Raw genomic sequence first — 18,592 nt, 5'->3', positions numbered from 1 at the left:
TTTTCTCAATAAATTGTTATGTTTATTTAAATTATAGTTTTAGTAATAGTCACAGATGTTTTCACTTATTTATGAATTTCCTTGATATTATTGTATGATGAACAATAGTTTATTTCAGAATAAACTGAAACCAAAAAAGGAGCAGACCAGTGCAGAACAAAATTAGCGAAATGCAATCTGCAATCTGTACTGTTAAAGGTGTAAAGTTTTTATTTTATTGTATACTGCTTTTTGTTTCTTTTTAATACATCACTCATTTTATGATGGTTATTGTCTGTTGTATTCTATTTCATCTGTTTTGAGCTACTTTTCTCTTATTCTTGCTGTTTGTCCATTGTTTACTCTAAAATATACTCTGTAAGTTCCTTAGTTTTTTTTAATAAACTTATATAGAAGATTGTTATTATTATTTATCTGCTGTTGCAACAGTTCCTTTCATTGTTTTTAAGGATCATTTTCATCTATTTACTCCTACACATAATGCCATCGTAATCATTTAATTGTTTTTATTACCAATTTATTTTTCTTTTTCTTTCTTTGAATTAATGATGCAAACCGAAAACCAAATTTCACCTACCTGCGAATACCTTCCACTGGTCGTTATGAGTTTCGCACGCGCTCCAGACACGTTAATGCACTTGTGACATGAAATCACTTAACTGCACTTCGCTCACACGCTCCCTGTCACAATCATCACCCGGATTGCAATTAATTAACTTCACAAGAACACGATACAGCGTTAGTTGTAATCGGTGCCCGCCCTTCCTGCACGGCACAATGCACTGAAAATGAATGCAAAAAACATAACCAACAAAAACACTCCGACTCGACTGTAATCGATAATTTAATTTTTCAACACGAAATCAAAATGCATCACCGTCAAATGGCCGCCGCCGGGATGGAGATGATGTTGATCATGTTGGCGTATTGTTGTGAATATAAAAAAAAAAATCAAAAAATTCCAAACTCCAACCCAAGCACGCCACATCATCATCAACAGAGGTACAGAGGTGTGTGTGTGCGTACGCGATTGGAATTCAATTTAAAACTATAAATCAGTTTCGACGCTTTTTTATTGCCAGATGAAATGCTGGTGCGGGTGCTTCGAAAAAGAACACCTTTCTTCACCGGGCACTTCCGCTACCGGCGGGGCTGATGTGGAACCAGGCATGAACGTGTTATTAATATTACTAGTACTACTCGTTTTCGGTGAGCGTTTTTAATGTGTGCAGGTTTTGTTTCTCCATTTCCATGTCGCAGTACAATTGGGGAAAAAGCATCCATTCCTGGCAGGTGCTGTTTGAAGTAGATAATTTTCACTTTTCAGCGGAAATTGCAATTTTATTTTCTCACTTTGGTGTGTGCATGTGTTTTTATTGGTTTTTTCTTCTCTACTTTTATCATTTTCCAAAGCGGTTCTTTTAAGTTTTCATTTCGATACTGATATTGACACGCTTTCACGTTATTAATGAGTGTTTTCGCCATATTCGCCCGTTGTTTTATTCTTTTGTTTTGCCGTTTTTAATTCGGTTCAATGAAATTATTCATTATACCGTCTATTTATATTCTTGTTGAAACAAACCCTGTCATGATGTTTTAAACGAAAGTCGTCATTAAAACGAATCTAAAATCGTATCAGCCGACGGTAAGTGAAATTTCTCTGAAAGGATCTACGGATGCAACTTTCCCGACGGCTTTTATGCGCGGAACGGCTCAAAACTGAATATATGGTGAGCCTTTTTTTCGGCGCCAAGTTTGATATTGCTCGCAGTCCAAATCTATCAAATTAACAAACAAACCAAACAAATGGCAAACATAGACAACCTGTTCGGCTGCCTGTTGGAATTGTTTTTCACGGCGCACGACTCGCGGCTGGTTTCCCGTGCTTGTCCTATCGGTACGCCAATTTAAATCGGCAGAAATCGTAACAAGAGTTGATTGAAAACCAGTGTGCCCTGGTTGAGGCTGCAGGGCAGCGCGAAAGCAACGAACCGATAACTATAAACGCGCGTACTACGACTACTACGCGCTATCACAGCCCAGTGCCCCGGTACTCCTGCGCGCCAGGTAAAAGGCTTCACCTACGACTGCAGCGATTTTGGGAGCCCGTAGGCTTTGCCAACGTTGACGATGGCTCCCGCGTACTATCCTCCCTGCGGGTGTGATTCGTGCGCGAGTGCGTGTGTGTGTGTGTGTGCAGTGGCTGCTGTTGCTTCCGAAATCTGTGGCTGAACCCTGCAGGGTTGGCGGTTGTGCACGGGCAGCTGCGGACCTAGCTTTACATAACGGTCGGTAGAAGGGGTAAAAGAGCGGGAGTGTGAAGGAAGACAAGGAAGGATGAGAACCGAAACCGATGCAGGATGCCGCAGGCGCATTTGGCACAGTGAGTCCTTTCCCTTTTTATCCCGGCGGGTCACCGCCACAACTGCGCAGCCAGCGGCACGGGAAAGCTGGGCGGCGAAACCGGTTGTCTCGCTTCAACCTCGGAGGTGGAAAATCGTTCCCGGAAGGGAAAATCCTGTCCTGTGCACGCAATTTTCCTTCGAGACATGCGCCACTTTCTCGCTCTCCAAACGTTCGCTCTCCATCTCACTTTCTCTCCCGTTCTCGCGGTGTGTTTCTTTCTTTGCACTCCAACGAGTACGCACACAACCATACAAGGAGACTGGCCAAAATGGCTTTCTCTTTCGATCGCTCTCATGGTCATCGGAACCATGTCGGGAGAGCTCTTTTGGGGGAGCAAACGTTTTTCCCCGTGAACGTGGGGAACGAGAAGGACGAGAGAAGGCTGCTGCTGCTGCTGCTGCAACAGAAGTGACACTTTGAAATGAATATCTCCACGTGGAGGATGGGTGGAAGTACGGTGTACCGGGCACACCACCCGTGTGTGTGCCTCTTGGGAAGGACATGGAAAATGGGACGCATTTCCTGGTTTCTGGTGGGAGGCAGGTTTCTTCCTGCCGTAACCGTTTTTGCAACTGATGCCGTGGTTACTTGCTTGCCTACCTGTCAAGAGGAGTAGATTTTCACCGACCAGCACTGTTGCAAACTATTGAAAATGTGTAGTTTTTGTATGGTCAGTACGTTACAGCACGACATTGTTGTTACATCAAAGTTAAAAACAGCTCGTGGGATTTGGAGAGTCTGGCAGGCTTTGTTTGACATAGCTGAAGAACTGTTCCGTCGTATCAGTGCATACACAAGTTGCTGGTCGTGCAACTCCATAGAGAATTCACTTTTGCATAAACTGTAACTAATGTAGGTACTACATCGTACGACTTAACAACATGCCCGTCATGGGTTCAATCCCCAAATAGACCGCGCCGCCATACGTAGGACTGACTATCCTGCTATGGGGGGAATCAATTAGTCACTGGAAGCCAAGCCCACAAGTGGGTACAGGTAGGCCTTGACCGACATCGGTTGTTGAGCCAAAGAAGAAGAAGAAGAATGTAGGTACTAGCATACTAGTAACTAAGATGTCTTGGTTACAGTATATTGGATGTTTTGTGATGTTAAATTTAGAACTTCATCTTGAGTTTTTATGTTTTATTATTTTATATTAGACGTCTTGGGTGAATTTTCTGGACTAACTTCAACAAATTCCACATTACAGCGATTCCCAAGATTTTTTGTTTAGATCCCGTAGTGTTTTAGGCTCGAATTACATTTTATTAATCGTATCCCATACATTTTTGGTATCCACGATCCATTAGTATCGTCTGAATGAACATCAATACAATTAAACCAAAAAATTTGGGAAACGATCTAAAAATCGTGGAAACACACAAAAAAAAATAAGAAAAACAACCAAAAATTTGGGGAAAACAATCAAAAACCTTGAAAAACCTTGTGTATTGTCAACTTGCACATGTTATATAAATAGGCTTGAAAAATGCTCGTAAAATTTTACTAATGATTGATCTTGAGTGTTGTTCCAATCATTCTCTGTTTAATTCCTTTATTGATTCCAGTTTTTAAGAATTTCTAGTAGCTCAGCGTTCTTGAAGAAACATTCCAAAATGTTATTGGGATTTGTATTTAAGATTTTTTTTGGTTCCACAATAAAATTGACAGTATTTTCTCTCTACAACACCTGTCTACGTCAATAGACTAAATCTGAACACTAACTGATGCTAATCGAATCACTTTCCCGATTTGAAAAGGTTTGTTCTTTTTGATTTTTAATGTCAATTTCGAGAGAAGTGGTCCTTGTTTTTAGGAGGCTTTATTTTACAGTAAAATCAATAGCCAATCAATTCCCAAAATCATTAGTGATGCGTTTTTGTCTCAAGCCCTCAAGTAATTTTACCGAGTAATTTCAGTAAAATCCTTTGCCCTTTTCCCCGACACTGCATTCGCGTGTGTAAGATAAACCGCTCCACGAACAAGAACAAGAAGCGAAAAGTTATCATCGGCAACACAACTCGCTCACGTTCGCGTCATCCGCTTAAATGTCATTTACCGGTAAATTGTAAATCCCGCTGGGGAGCAGGAACGGTGCCCTTGCCTGTCAAACTTTATCGTCCGGCGAAAGAAAGAAAGCTTTCCCCGGCTAGCGCCAGCTGAGCTTTTCCCATCGCGTTCACTTTCGGTGTGTGAGTGTTCTCTCCTTCTCTCCTTTTTCATCTCTCTGTGTTCAGTCACACCGAGCAACCAGGCGTTGCCTGCAGCCATTTTCGGCACAACCTTTCGCGTTTTCGGTGGCATCGGTTTCGGAGGAGGGAAGCCGAAAATACTGGGAAATAAAAATATGAACAGCAGCAACTCCCGCCCAGCTCCACACTTGAGGATACCACTTTTAAGAATTGGCAGCTCTTGTGTATCCTTTTTGAGGTTTTTTTTTGCTCCGTCGTGGGAAGCACCGCAGGACGCTCGACGACGACGTCGTCGGTGTCGACTTTTATGCAAATATTCGCTTCCCGCCGAACACTTCGGGCGCTGTTACGGCGACTTTTGCCACCGAGAGCGCAGCGAGGAGTGCAGCAGGTGGAACGAGTTGATGTGCAGCCGTTTATGCGATGATAATTATTAAAATATATTTATCCAAACAGTTCATTACGCGCACGTTGTTTGCTTTTTGTGCGCGAACGCGAAGCTGCCTTAATGGATGCTCTAATGAATTAATTTCCACCACCGGGTCGGAACGGGAGCCGCTGGTTGCTGCGCTACATGGTGGCAAATGGTACACCGGGGGCTAATAGCTTACTAGATGTCTGCTTTCGACATTACAGAACATTCTGCTAGAAGAAAGGGGACAGTTAGTGTGACGTGAGAAACTCAAGCAGCAACCGTTTTTGCAACCGCCTAACGGGGTTGCTTAGACCTCCCCTGTAGGAGCCGATAAAATGACACGATCACAGAACGATCCTCTGTGACAAGTACGCTCATTCGACGTGGAATTAGTAATCTGTCAAACCATGAAAAAAAAAAACAAACAACCTGCGCTCAGAAACGGAAGCTGCGTGTAATGGCCGCCGGGAGGTTTTTGCTTTTTTTGTGTCCTGGAAAGTGACACGAAACAAAAAAGGGGCAAAAGCTAAACACATTCCAACGCTTGGGAAAAAGATCTCCTGCGCCACGATGAAGACAAGTCATTCGATGTGATGCCGTTGCAAGCGATGAAATAAGGAACAGATACATACCCCACCAAAAAAGACGTCTCCATCTCACGTCTCTCTAAAGGGGGCTTCGGCGGGTGTGAAAGAAGTGGGCAGAAAGCTTGGGACGAACGAAAAAAAAAACATCAATCCTTCAGGCCATAACGTCGTCAGGATGTCTGACGTTATGTGATTTTCTCGCTCTCTAATGTTTTGCGGCGTTTTGTCTCTTCTTTTTTTTTTGTTTTCGACGGTACGCCTCAAACGATTGCGAATTCGTTTATCACTTTTCCTCCAGCGTTTGCACAAACACAGACCTCGCGACTGACGCCTCGCGACCAACTTTCCAGTGCGTCGTCGTCATACGTCATGCGTGTATCAGACGGTGCGAGGTGGCCAAGCACTTTTCGCATCGCTCGAAGGCTCGTTGTGAGTGCGCCACCCGTTAAGTGACATTGGCGCACGGCTAACGACCGGCGACCGGGTGAGGTGACAATCAAGCGCCTTACTTCACCCCCCCTTTCCCTTCCCTTTCCTGTACAATTACATGATCGCGAGGGAAGAAACTGTATTATAATGTTTTAATTCAATTGGTGTACGTTTGTTTGCGCTGAGTGTTGCTTTGGTTGTTTTCATCATTTTTTTTTCTGCTGCTCCGGACACTCTCAGCGTCTCATTACCGAAGGTGAAGAAGTTGAATTGTCGAAGCTGGAAAGGTGGGAAGTAGAGGGAACAGCAACTCAAATTATCGTGTAATAACGATGATTGCCATAATTAAGTGTTTATAAACCCATACAACCGTAACAGCTCAATTGTAAGGTGTCGCAGCTTCGGTGGCCTTCAGTGGACTGCTCTCGATTGGATGTGACACTTCAAACTTAGGAATAATACTTTATAAACGTAACCAGATGAATTTCAACCCTTACGATTGTCTTCAAAAGGTGATCGGCATGAACTATCTTCAACATGAAAAAACCAGATCCTCACACAGACCTCCGAACCGTTCTTGGCAACAGAAACTAAAGAAGAAAAAGTCTCCCAACCATCTGACCATGAGAACGTTGCACATCAGCCTGAAAATACAACAGTAGCAGCATCAGTAGCACAAGTAAGCGAAAAACAAACACAACCGGGTACCGCTAGGGGCGTTGTGCTCGTAAGCACCGAGATGTACCGAGAAGGATTAGGATAACGCTTGTAGATTTAGCATTAGCTGGGTGCTAGAAAATTCTGTTTGTAGCTGCTTGCACCGTAGTGTATCTTCTTGCCGGGTCCGGTACGTGTGTGTGTTTTTTTCCTTCATTGCCTGGCACCTGGACGGTTCCTCTTCCGCTTGGGTAAGTGTTTTGTTTTGTGTAAAAGTCATTAGCTGGGAATGGGATTGATTTTGTTTCCAGAGGAAGATGCTGCAAGATGCTGGACGTTTGGTGAGAGAAATGTGTTTTTGTTTACCTACAAGTGTGGTCAGTCTTTGAAAGCGAGCATGGTGGTGCGTTAGTTACACAGGTTTTGTAATTTAAGGCCGACTTGCACACGATGCTCTGCAAGACAGCTGTTTTATGTTTCTCACATAAAAGTTACATCGTCTAAGAGTGATCTTGGATAGTTCGGTAGATCTTTAATTTAGCAATCATGTTATATCGACAGTTATGTTGCTGGCTAAAGTGACATTTATGCTTTTCTTTATAGATTCAATTTTTAAATGGTTTGATAGTTTAAACGCTAACTAAGAGAGATAATTTCTTTCCATTAGCATCCTATAAAAGGTAATTGTTTAAGATTACTGGCAAAAATAAATCAACAACCTTGCTAGCTAACCTTACGTCAGCTATCTGGAATTTTGTCGCAAGGGCGGACAAAGACCTGCGTGTGTTTAAGATCTGCTTTCGATTTTTATCAATTCCTACTCAGTTTTCACGACAAAATTGTTGGAGTAGAGCTTTTGACCATTCCAGGCTTTCTTTCGATGCTCTGATTGTTGTCTATTAGTGCCAAGATGCTGTATATACCAGAACAGGCTTATAGGACGTCCACACACTGCCGCACGGTCTCCGTTTTAGACGCTACGGGGTGCCGCTGTTTGATCGCGCACGCTCCTGAACGAAGTTGCTGTACTATTTTGGCCATCAAGGTTAGAGTTCGACTGATAAAGGTGTAAAATTTTGTCTAGTGACTCATGGGTTGCTATTATTGAAAGTGGAGTTAACGTTGCGTTAGTGTGGTTTAACATAAACCCATGAAAAATCGACAATTTTTGACAATTTTTGCAAGCCTGCCAGCCTTAGCAAGGATGCAAGCCTTAGACGTTTTTCTGAACTATAAAACAGAGTCTTCTATCACTAATCTATATTTTTTTAATTTGTGAGCAGTGACTTCTTCTACTAGGATCATCATAATAGACCATAGAATCATCATAGTCCTTACGCCCTACTTAAAGAATATACCGTTGGCCCTTCCGTCGGCTTCTTTACGACTGTGAAATAGTAAGTATATCGTTAGTTCTTAATAACCATCCTTTAATTATTATCAACATTTATTCACTTTACTTAACATCGTGTTTGTCAATCAAAGGTTTCCAAAATAAAAAGAGGCTGTTTACTACTCGTAAGATATAATAAAAGCTGTTTCGTGATGGTTGTACAAAGTCATTGTCCTTTCTAGTTCTTCGAATATATTGAAATTGTCCTAAACATCCGAGACACAGAGAGCTCTGCTGTCATTTATTTTCAATTTTATTATTTACTCAACTATAATACCGCTTGAAAGACTATCTGTTCAATTACATACATTTTGCCATCGTTCTGTGTGCTCTTCGCACAGCTCCCCCCAGATCAGTGCAAAAGGGAAACAGTATAATAATCGTCAACTGATCGGTGACAAACGGCACGAACCGTGTTTTTCTCCCTCCTTCTCCTAGATTTCACGGATTTCACGAGACACACACGCGCGCTCGCGCTCGCAGCTCACTTGTCGCCAAATTGATATTTCAACAAACAACTGCCAGCAAATAATTGCTTAAACGCTCGCCTGTCCACTTTCATAACCTCCACCCAGGGGAAGGACGCACGCGGCGGCTCTAGCGCGCATGTGCGCATGATTTAGGGGAGCTCGGACAGGATCGCGCTCGTGCGCACCACCCTAACACCACACGGCCCTCACATCACCGGTGGGCATTGCGGCGTGCTGTGGAGGAAAACCGTGGAGAGGGTCATTACACAAAATTACTGGCCCGCGCAGTATGCAGGAATCGCGGCCGGGCACAGCCGACGACGATTCGTCTTCTTGTGGCGTCACCTTGGACACCGCCCCGTCGACCCGGGCTGCAAGAAGCGTGGCAAAGAGGGAACGTACGAGTCCACCCAAGTGGTTCGTGCCGTCTAAGAAGCCACGACCGGGCCAGATAGGCATGTGCCGCGGCTAAACGATGAGCATACCGGAGGGGGAGCGATATCTCGTTTTCGTTGTGCAGCTTCGTATGCGATACATCAGCATAGTCCGGTGGACGCAGCTTCAGAGAGCGGCACGAGCGAGCGAGGCAATATTATTTATTGCAATATTCTTCTGCAAAAGTCTGCCAATAATGGTGGTGGTGGACGCGCCCAGAAGAAAACGGGTCGGTCCAGTGCAGATTGGGGACCATTTTTGCGCGTGCTCAAATCGTGAGGTTACAGGGTCAAGTATTCGCGACCTGCCCACCCATCGGTGCGCGAACAGTTCGCAGTAAGGATCGAGGAACCATGTCGATCGAGCGCAGTCTGTTCTACTCGAAGTGTGTTGGTCTGTGTCTTTTGTTTTTTGTTCTTGAGACCAATTTGTCGGTCGTTTGAGACGGACACCTTTGGCGGTGGTATCTTAACGCCCCGAGGGAACTACGAAAAATATTCCATCGCTCTTTCTGTCTCTCACTCTCTCTTTGGAAGGATTTTTGATGCTCCGAGCCCACCGAAACGAAGGGCGATGAAGATGATGACGCTGATGTTGATGAATAAGATGCCAAACTATGCATACGTTTCGTAGTTAAAAGCTCGTAAACGGTGCATTCGTTGAAGCAGAGCAGTCTTTATGGGTTGTGCAAAATCTGAAACATCTTGCGGAGCTGAAATATTTGGATCATCATGTATGTTTGGCTAATTTAAAGACTTACATAATTTTGGTTTTTAGGTACTGTATCGTAACAAAACCAATAAGCTACCGGTTCTGTAGGTATATAATAAAAATCAGATTTAAAATTAATTCCGTCAGTATTCAGTGGGGTAGGTTGTTCTTAATACCGTAAGGTACTTAAAACTTAATATATGAATTGTTTATAATTGAATGTAACAAAATTCTTATTTCCAATATAACTGCTTAATGCTTAAAAGTGTCAAAAAGGAAAAGTCGATTTTGGTTCATATTGGAGAAGTATATGTCCTTATCATATTGTCCTTATAGAATTATTTTTAGAATTCAAAATCAAAACTTGAATATTTGACTATTTGATATAATTTAAACTCATTGTTTCCAAGATTCATTGGCTGTTTCAAAGACTTCTTCTTCTTCTTATTTGGCTCAACAACCGTTGTCGGTCAAGGCCTGCCTGTAGCACTTGTGGGCTTTGGCTTTCTGTGACTAATTGATTTCCCCCCATAGCAGGATAGTCAATCCTACGTATGACGGCTCGGTCTATTTGGGGATCGAACCCATGACGGGCATGTTGTGAAGTCGTACGAGTTGACGACTGTACTACGAGACCGAATTTTATAGACTGAGGCCCGTATAATCGGCTCAAAAATATTTAACAAACAGTTAATCATCCTGGCCATAATGTCAACAACTCTTGGAAAAGTAAGTAATATCTAATCAATATCATTACTCTTAACAGTCTCATCCCAGGGTAAAGCTGTAAAATATACGGCTTAGCATCAGTCTTATAATCAATAACTTGATAAAAGAAAATAATAGTTCCAAGTACATCTATTCTAATCCATTGATTATCCTTTCTTTCAGATAAAGACGGTTTTTAATTGCCACATGTAAACTTGATTTTAAGGATTGATTTTTTAATTTTAAGTACATTGCTCTCGCGCAGCAATTCGTCATGTTTAACAAAACTACTAGCATCCTATTATACTAAGACCATGTTGAAGAGTTCGCATTTTAAAAAAATAAATCAGAACAATTATTTCCAAGGTGTTAAGCCTTCCGGCTAGCGTCTGCCAGCTTCCTGCCGTGTGAAGAGGTCAGGGTAAAAAGACTGCAAGCGCTCCGAGCAAGATCCAACAACCAAACACACATACACACACACAGACACACAATCCCCATCCGATAAGCTGTCACTCAATAGCCTCAGAACGGGCGCACAGCCAGCCGGAAGGCTCTCGGGCGCATTTAAACCGTTTCACCTTGGCCCGTGTTGTGAGTCAGCACCGGCAGCAGCCCGGTGACGGTTTCTTTCCGACTCTCGTTGTGTCTTACTTCCTGCCGGACCGCACCACCGCTTTTGATTGTGGCTCGTGCCACATGAACTCGAACCGCCCGGATGTCATTCCTACTGAAGCAGAGAGGACACGCCGCGCGCAGAGGACACTAAAATTACTACCAATTTAGTAGCGAATTATCAGCGTTCTTGAACCGTTTCTTGCTGTGTAGAACCTCGAACGGTCGACGCTACGAACCGATTGGCAGGCTGGCAGAAATAGGCGAGGTAGGTGAAAAATAGAACAGATCGTTCTACGCAGTACGATTGAACGGCAATTGGCATTCAAACCACGGCAGCATTATTAACTGCGAGCCTTGTGTGTCTTCGTTGGGCTCTATTTTTCAAACGCCTTCGCAGTTGCCGCTCTTTGTTTTGAGCTGCTCGTTGTAAGTCCAGCTCATTTTCCTCGCTAGGTTTTTCCCAGTTTGCCAATATGTGCTTCCCTCTCGTCGAAAAAGGAGAGAAACAAAAAGAATTTGGACCACCGTTGCCCGGAGCAACGCGCCCTATAGGATTTCTGCACTGAATATTTAATTTGATTTCTGTGTACAGACGATGAAAACATTTCCCTTGCGCATATTTCTCCCCGCAATCTCCACCCAGCATCACCCCACTTTCTCACCCGTTCGAGTTTCCACATTGCTGCAGTATCTTCTCGCACCCGCACGCGCATCGTCTTTATTGGTGGCGTACATAAGCGGCCATTTTTGCCTGGCGGGCTTGCTTGCGAGCAGCATCGGCAGCAGCATCGGCAGCAGCAGCGGGAGCAACATCGGCAGCATATTTCGCCCACCATATCGCATTGTCCAACATCATCATCCATCCTGCGGTGGTGGTTCTCGTGCATGCCTTGCCTTTGGGAGAGATTGGCAGTACACGCTGTACCTGTTTACGGTTCAGGATTCGGTACTCTATTTCTCTCTCTCTCACTCTCTCTCCCTTTTTGTTGCTTTCTTAGTATGTGCCGTGCGTTGTTTGTTTTGCACGACGCCATCGCCTGCCCATCAGCCCCATTTCCCCATAGCCCCAAAGTCCTGCTGTAAGGGGACGATGATACGCATACCAACGTGTGTGTATGTGTGTGCAACGTGAAGCAAAAGGAAAAGCACACACCGATACACACGTGGGCATACACGTACACCAACACCGAAAGGGCGTATATGCATGCCTACAGGCAACGTTACACGCATACGAGCGAGAGAAAAAGAGGCTGACACATGAAATAGCATAAAAACCAGGCCGAGGATGCGTTCCGGAATCAAAATCCTGGCACCGATCCATTCCATCCCAAACGTGAGGGATGGAAAATACGCATCCAAAAGGGGGAGCAGGGGGTTTAACGGGGTAAAGGACATTCGAATCTGTGGGCCATAGCTATCGACGATCGTAAATATAAGCGCCAGGAGAGCGGGAAAGAAGCGAACAACAAAACAAAACAAAAATTAGGCCCCAACGCAATGATATTTGTCGTTTTACGACGGTTTTCTGATCGAGATTGGAAGAGTTGCTGTTTTGTTTTGTTGTTGAGTTGATGGGACAGTGGAAAACAGAAGAATTGAGTGGGTTTTTCTGCCCTACAGTGAAGTGTTGTGGACGTTTGCACATTAATTTTCAGTATAATTGCATTTCTTTTTAAATTGTGTTACAATTTGAGTTGAAATTGTACTTTTTGTTTACACATTTTTAATAATATCGTGTTTTCTACAATTTTATAATACATTTGAACAGAACAAGGACTTTAACATATTAGCACATTTCACTATTGTAACTGATATTACTTTTTTATCATTACCAATACAACGTATTTGTGTAGTTTTTCTTTCATGATATGTGCTTATTTATTCACTGAATGATATTTGACTTACTACTTATTACTGAATGATTATGAATGAATACGATCGAATTTCTGTGTGGTTTTTTGTTTCTACCTATTTCTTTTATAACAATAGTAACATTACACTCTTGTTTTCTCTTGCATAATGTTTTAGTTTAAAAATGTTTTCTTTTTGTTTTAGTCCATTTATCATTTTGTTTTTCTTCGTGAATTTACCTTTTTATATTGTTATTTCTTGTTTTTTTTACTCTTTTGTCCTAATGTTATTGTTTTTTTATATTTATTATATATTTTTACGATAGTGGTAAATAATTTTACGTTAACCAATTTTTGAGTACATTTTTTCAAGATGCTTTTCTCATTTTCACTAAGATTATTGTTTCAAAATTTGATTTTAATGATTGCTTACTCTTTACTTCTTGTTTGTGTGTTTCGCACTGTCAATCTTAAAGGTGGGTCATATATCAGTAACTACTTTTAATTGTGTATGAAATTATTCTGCCTACAAATTAAATCGGTTGAGAGATTGCACCAGCACTGTACAGCAACAAACAAATGGTTTACCAAAAATTTCCCATCAATTGGAACACCAGACAGAAATGAATTTCAAACTGTTTTTCCTTTTTTAGAACTGATTTCCATAAAAAACCGCTGAGTGCAGTTTTTTCCATTCACGATTCGCTTTTCCTGCTGGCAGCCAAGTCGCTTGGGGGCATTCGTGGATTTTGTTTTTACTGATGTATGCCCGGTTGCCAGTTTGCGTATATCGTTGACGAATTTCTGCGCTTCCGAAGCACCGGCAACGTCATCCGTGATTTTGCGAAATTTCCGCGACTACATGAAGCGGATGTGTTACGGCGCTGACAAGAAGTAGGAGACTTTTTTTGTTATGTTTACTTTACTGGGCTTTTTTGGACGGTAGAAAAAGTATTTTAGTTCAATCAGTTTTGAGCATGTTTGACTACGATGTATGGGCGACAGATATTGACGAAATGATGGATGGGGGGTTTGCTGTATTTTAACGATCTGATGGTTCTTGTTCTATTTTAATGTGAAATCAACAACTGGGGATAGAAATGGACACGTGCATTGTTTGGGATCAAAATCACATTTGAAACTAATTTTCGAAGAAATTGGAGAGTGAGATTCTCATTTGAAAGACATGTAAAACACACGATGGATCTGGAAACTGTAGCATTTAAACATCTTAGAAAACATCATCTTCTAACTGTCTAAGAGACGTTTTATAAATGAAATTAGTCTAGTTCACTGTTAGAAGAGTTGCAAGCCTTATAACAAAATGAAACTAGAAAATAAAATCATCACAGCTTAAATAACAATAAGAAACACTAAGTACGACTTTAAGAAAAAATGTTAAATAAAACTTCATAATTAATGTTATAATTAAGAAAATAAAAAGATTTTAATCACTCAAGGTTAAAAGACCATGGTTAAACTAATGAAACAAAACTTCAATGAATAATTGTAACCATTGCCTAACTTAACAAGCGGTCTTCGTGCATTCCAATCAATTTCAATCTCCGGCTCAATTCCGCATTTACCACGAAAGCTTCCCCGAACTTGTATAGTATTCCGCAAAGTGTTCTCATATGGTGTGAAAATAAGCTCGATAGCAATTTCCACCGCACTTCCGCATCCACGCACAAACCCGTCCAATTCCAACACGCTTACGCTTAGTGAGCTAGAAAGTTCTTAGAATTCGCACCGAACGCGCCCACCGTAACCTAGTTCCCTATCCCTCCGGAGAGGAGAACCGGAGGGAACCGTCGTTTGGCGACGGATCGGATTCATCGGTTTTCCGGCCATTTGCCGGGCCCGGCAATGCTAAAGTAGAGATATATGTTAGAAAACAGCCCGAAGGCGGGTACTTTGTATTTTATGTTGCCCTTCACTCGCCCGGGTATTATGCACGGGATGCTTACACACATGTACCAGCCAGCAGCAGCAGGAGCAGCATCCGTCGCCAATGTCCGCATATGTTTCCTTCTCTGTTCGCATTCTTCCATCCTTCTCTCCCAACTGTCTCTACAGCAAAAAAAAAAGCAATCGTTGCGCACATTTTGTGGCCGCCCTTCTCGGTGTGTTTTCCCCCGGCAAGGAACACCCGGCCTGTGTGTGAAAGCACACTGGAGTAATCCTGGATCCCTTCTGTCACTCCCCGCTACTTGCGTCGTTTTTTATTTATTTATCTGCAGATCCTTCGTTAGAACGGTTCCGAGCCATACCGTCGACAAGAGTCGCCGTCGTTGTTGCTGTGTGTGTCGTCATCATTTGGCAGAATACTCCACCATCTTGGAGGGCGCCGAACTGTTTCAGAGCAGCATCACACATACACAAACACACACACACCGTTACGTTGGTAGCATGAGCAAAAGGCGATACAGCAGCACACGTACACGTGCACGGTGTTTGTATTTGGGGGCCGTCTCCTATGCCTGCACGATGTCCTTTGTTTCCGAAATCGGTTCGGCAACATTTTGTGCCGTAACGACCATGACACCTAGAAGTATCGAATTTTGTCGTCAAGCGTTTTCTTTCCTTTTTGTTTTGTCATGTTCGCTATGGGTGTGGGAAGAAGGACATCCTTGTGCGTGCGTAGGACACGATGAAACAGACCGTACAGGGCTTTCATGTCGTTCTAACGAACATTTTCATAAATAGATATCCGTTTTCGATGTAACTGCTACTATCAGAACATTGAAAGTATTTGTTTCTCCCCCGGATCGTACTCTTATTGGATCTTGTCCTTTGGTCTTCTGTATGTCCTGGTCGGAATGGTTTCCTAAACTCTACGGAGAAAATTCCTTCACCTCGTACTCGATTCTAGGAATTTTGCGTGTCTTCGAGGAGCCACAGTGTGTTTCTACCAAATTTAGAACGAGCATGGGGAAATCGCTTTCATCGCATAATTCTTCAAACATATTTGATACACTTTCTTGGAATCTGCATATCTCAATATAGCGACGGAGAATGTAATATTAAAAATAACCTGCCACACCACACCAGGATATAAGGTTTTGTGTGAGTTTGTTGAACCATTTCGTCCCAGAAAGAAATTACTATTAAAAATAATAACACATGAACGATGATTCCAAAAGAAACAACAAGGTCGGGTTTGATTTTCCCAAGAAATTCTAATATTCGAAGATGTTGGATTTCTTCTCGACAAATTTGGCAGTTTATAGAAAACCTGAAACATTGGAGTCCATTTAATGATCTCACCCGAATCCATTCGCTACCCTAAACATGTGTCCCATGAAAAATGTGTCCCATAGACGTAAAAAAGGTACATAAAAATCTTTCCACGCGCAAGAAGGTTACAGGTTTTTTTTTTATTCGGGTAATTTTGACAGCTGTCAGTTTTTTACTGCCCTTTGTTTGTGTCCTAACTCGTGCCCCTTGCTTGCTTTCCCATCTAGCATTAATGTGGTTTGGTGGGGGCCTCTGATTCTCCCAGTAGGCGGTGCTGTTCCGATCATAAATATCATGAATAATGCCCCAATACCACCGATGGGCCTGAGTTTTCTATCCGACGTTGTCGGCTTTCCTACTGTCCTCAAGCATTTCCTTCTTCTCCTCCGCTCCCCACCACCTCCCTCAACACCTAGTGTGTAACGCATCGAAAATGCGCAACCAGGAAAAGCGCTGTGATTTACGCGTTCTCTAATTTACGCACGCTCTTTGTTTCGGCTCGCCGCACTGTTCGATCGGTCCCCGGGGAGATGCTTTTTGGTGCTGGTGTTTGATTTGGTCATCGATTTTCTCGTTTTCAGCATGTCGGAGAACATACACATGCGGGCAGGCGGCGGTGGATGCTTCCATTGGTTTGGCGGTGTAAAAAGAGCCCGGAGGCCATATTGCCAGCCTCCTGTGTTGCTGTGGCCAACGCTGCTGCTGCTGCTGCTCTGTTGCTGGGTGTAAATATTCTGCCAAAAAACGTGTGCGTCGAGGCCGGGGGAAGCTGTGCCGGTTGTCGTTTAGTTTAATGTTTCGCAATAACAATGATAATATGGGTTTGGTGGGATGGTATGTCGCGGCAAAGCTCTGTCCGCCTCGCAAAATGACAGACACGAATGAATGTGTTTTGGGGATGATTTTGCACAAAAGTAGGACTTGGGTTGTTTTTATGGCGAACAGTGGTGACTAGAGAAGCGTATGGAGCAGTGGGCGATGGAAGCAACATAGTGTGTAATCCTCAATGTGAACAATGCGGTCATTGGATGCGAATACAGAGTGAGAGAGATTGGGAGGTAAAGGAACGGTGTTTGGGGGCCTTTTATCATAATAGCGCAACGCAAAATGTGCGTTTGGTTGCATTATGGGAACGCTTACAATTACAAGTAGGGTATATTTTAATACATCTACAACATACAAAAAATTTTTGAGCATTTGACAAAACATTGCAATTGGTTTTCATGTTTGTTTGACTCAATAAGAATCAAAAATGGGATTGAATGATTTTCGCTACCTGAGTGTTTAATCTAATGTGTAAAGCGTTTATGGGTAAACCTAAAAGATAATCAGTGGTGAACCTGGTGAAAGTGAAAATATGCTTTTGGATTGTTGATTTCACGGTTTAACAAAAAAAACTGTATTGTATGTAAATTCCGAATAGCAAGGAGTATATGTGCCATTTTTATGCACAAGATGTGCAAGATTTTATGTACAAGATAATTTCAGGAAACTTTATAGCTTTAGGACGCGTGTAAAAGTTTTTTAAAAGATAACGCCAACCTGGTCCTGGTGATTTTTAAGGGACACATTAAGAGAAACTGATTCAAAAACACATACGGGTCCTGCGACTGATTCCGAACGCATGTCGATCCTGAAACAGATTTCATACTGACGAAGGAACTTACACCAATCCCATCCTAATTGAGTTAGACTCTACACCGGTACTGGAATTGATCCCGAATACATACGGGTGCTTGAACAAATTAAGATTCCATATTGGTCCTGAAACATATCCTGACCCCATTTCAATCTCTGATACTACTACTTTTTCAATTCGGTTCCAAAAATAGTACCTACATCTGTCTCAGTCATGGAACTATTTAGTGGTTTTCCTTTTATTGCATTGGGAGGTCCCGCAGTATTATATTCAAGTCGGATACTTCGGAACAAGCCCGTCCTGGGCTCAATCCTCGCATGGTCCGTCGCCCTAAGCAAGGATTGACGATCCGGCTGCGTGGTAATTTTAATAAATCTTGGAAGCCTGTATAGCCCAGCATGTCGCATTACCACTGAAAGAAGGATATTTGTTGCAGTAACTTTTTTGTAAAAATGTTTTCGCAACGTTTCCATTTATCCGGACATACGGTGGCGGCCACCTAAAGTAGGACACCTATATTCTGACCTTGAGGCTTCCTGAACAGTTCCTTGGGCCACATTCTGGAAAACTTTCTTTACATGTCGTAGAAGACAATCTCTAGATATGTTTCAACATCCTTTGGAAATTAACACTGATCACCCTTTTCTATAATTTTATCATAGATATTTTTTTCCGGGAGCTTAGAATTGGACGCACAAATTAAGACACGACATGATAATGTATAAAACCAATTTTAAAATAAGGTTCATGCTGGACATATTAATAAAAATAATACCTAAAAATATCTTGTTTAAGCCAGCTGAACATTCTGTCCTTTCCTTTACTCATAGTGCGTTCCGTGAAAATGG

This window comes from Anopheles coluzzii, chromosome 3, assembly GCF_943734685.1.
Source record: "Anopheles coluzzii chromosome 3, AcolN3, whole genome shotgun sequence".
Taxonomy (NCBI): Eukaryota; Metazoa; Arthropoda; class Insecta; order Diptera; family Culicidae; genus Anopheles; species Anopheles coluzzii.
The sequence above is the reverse complement of the archived record's forward strand: the minus strand, read 5'-3'. Positions refer to the sequence as shown.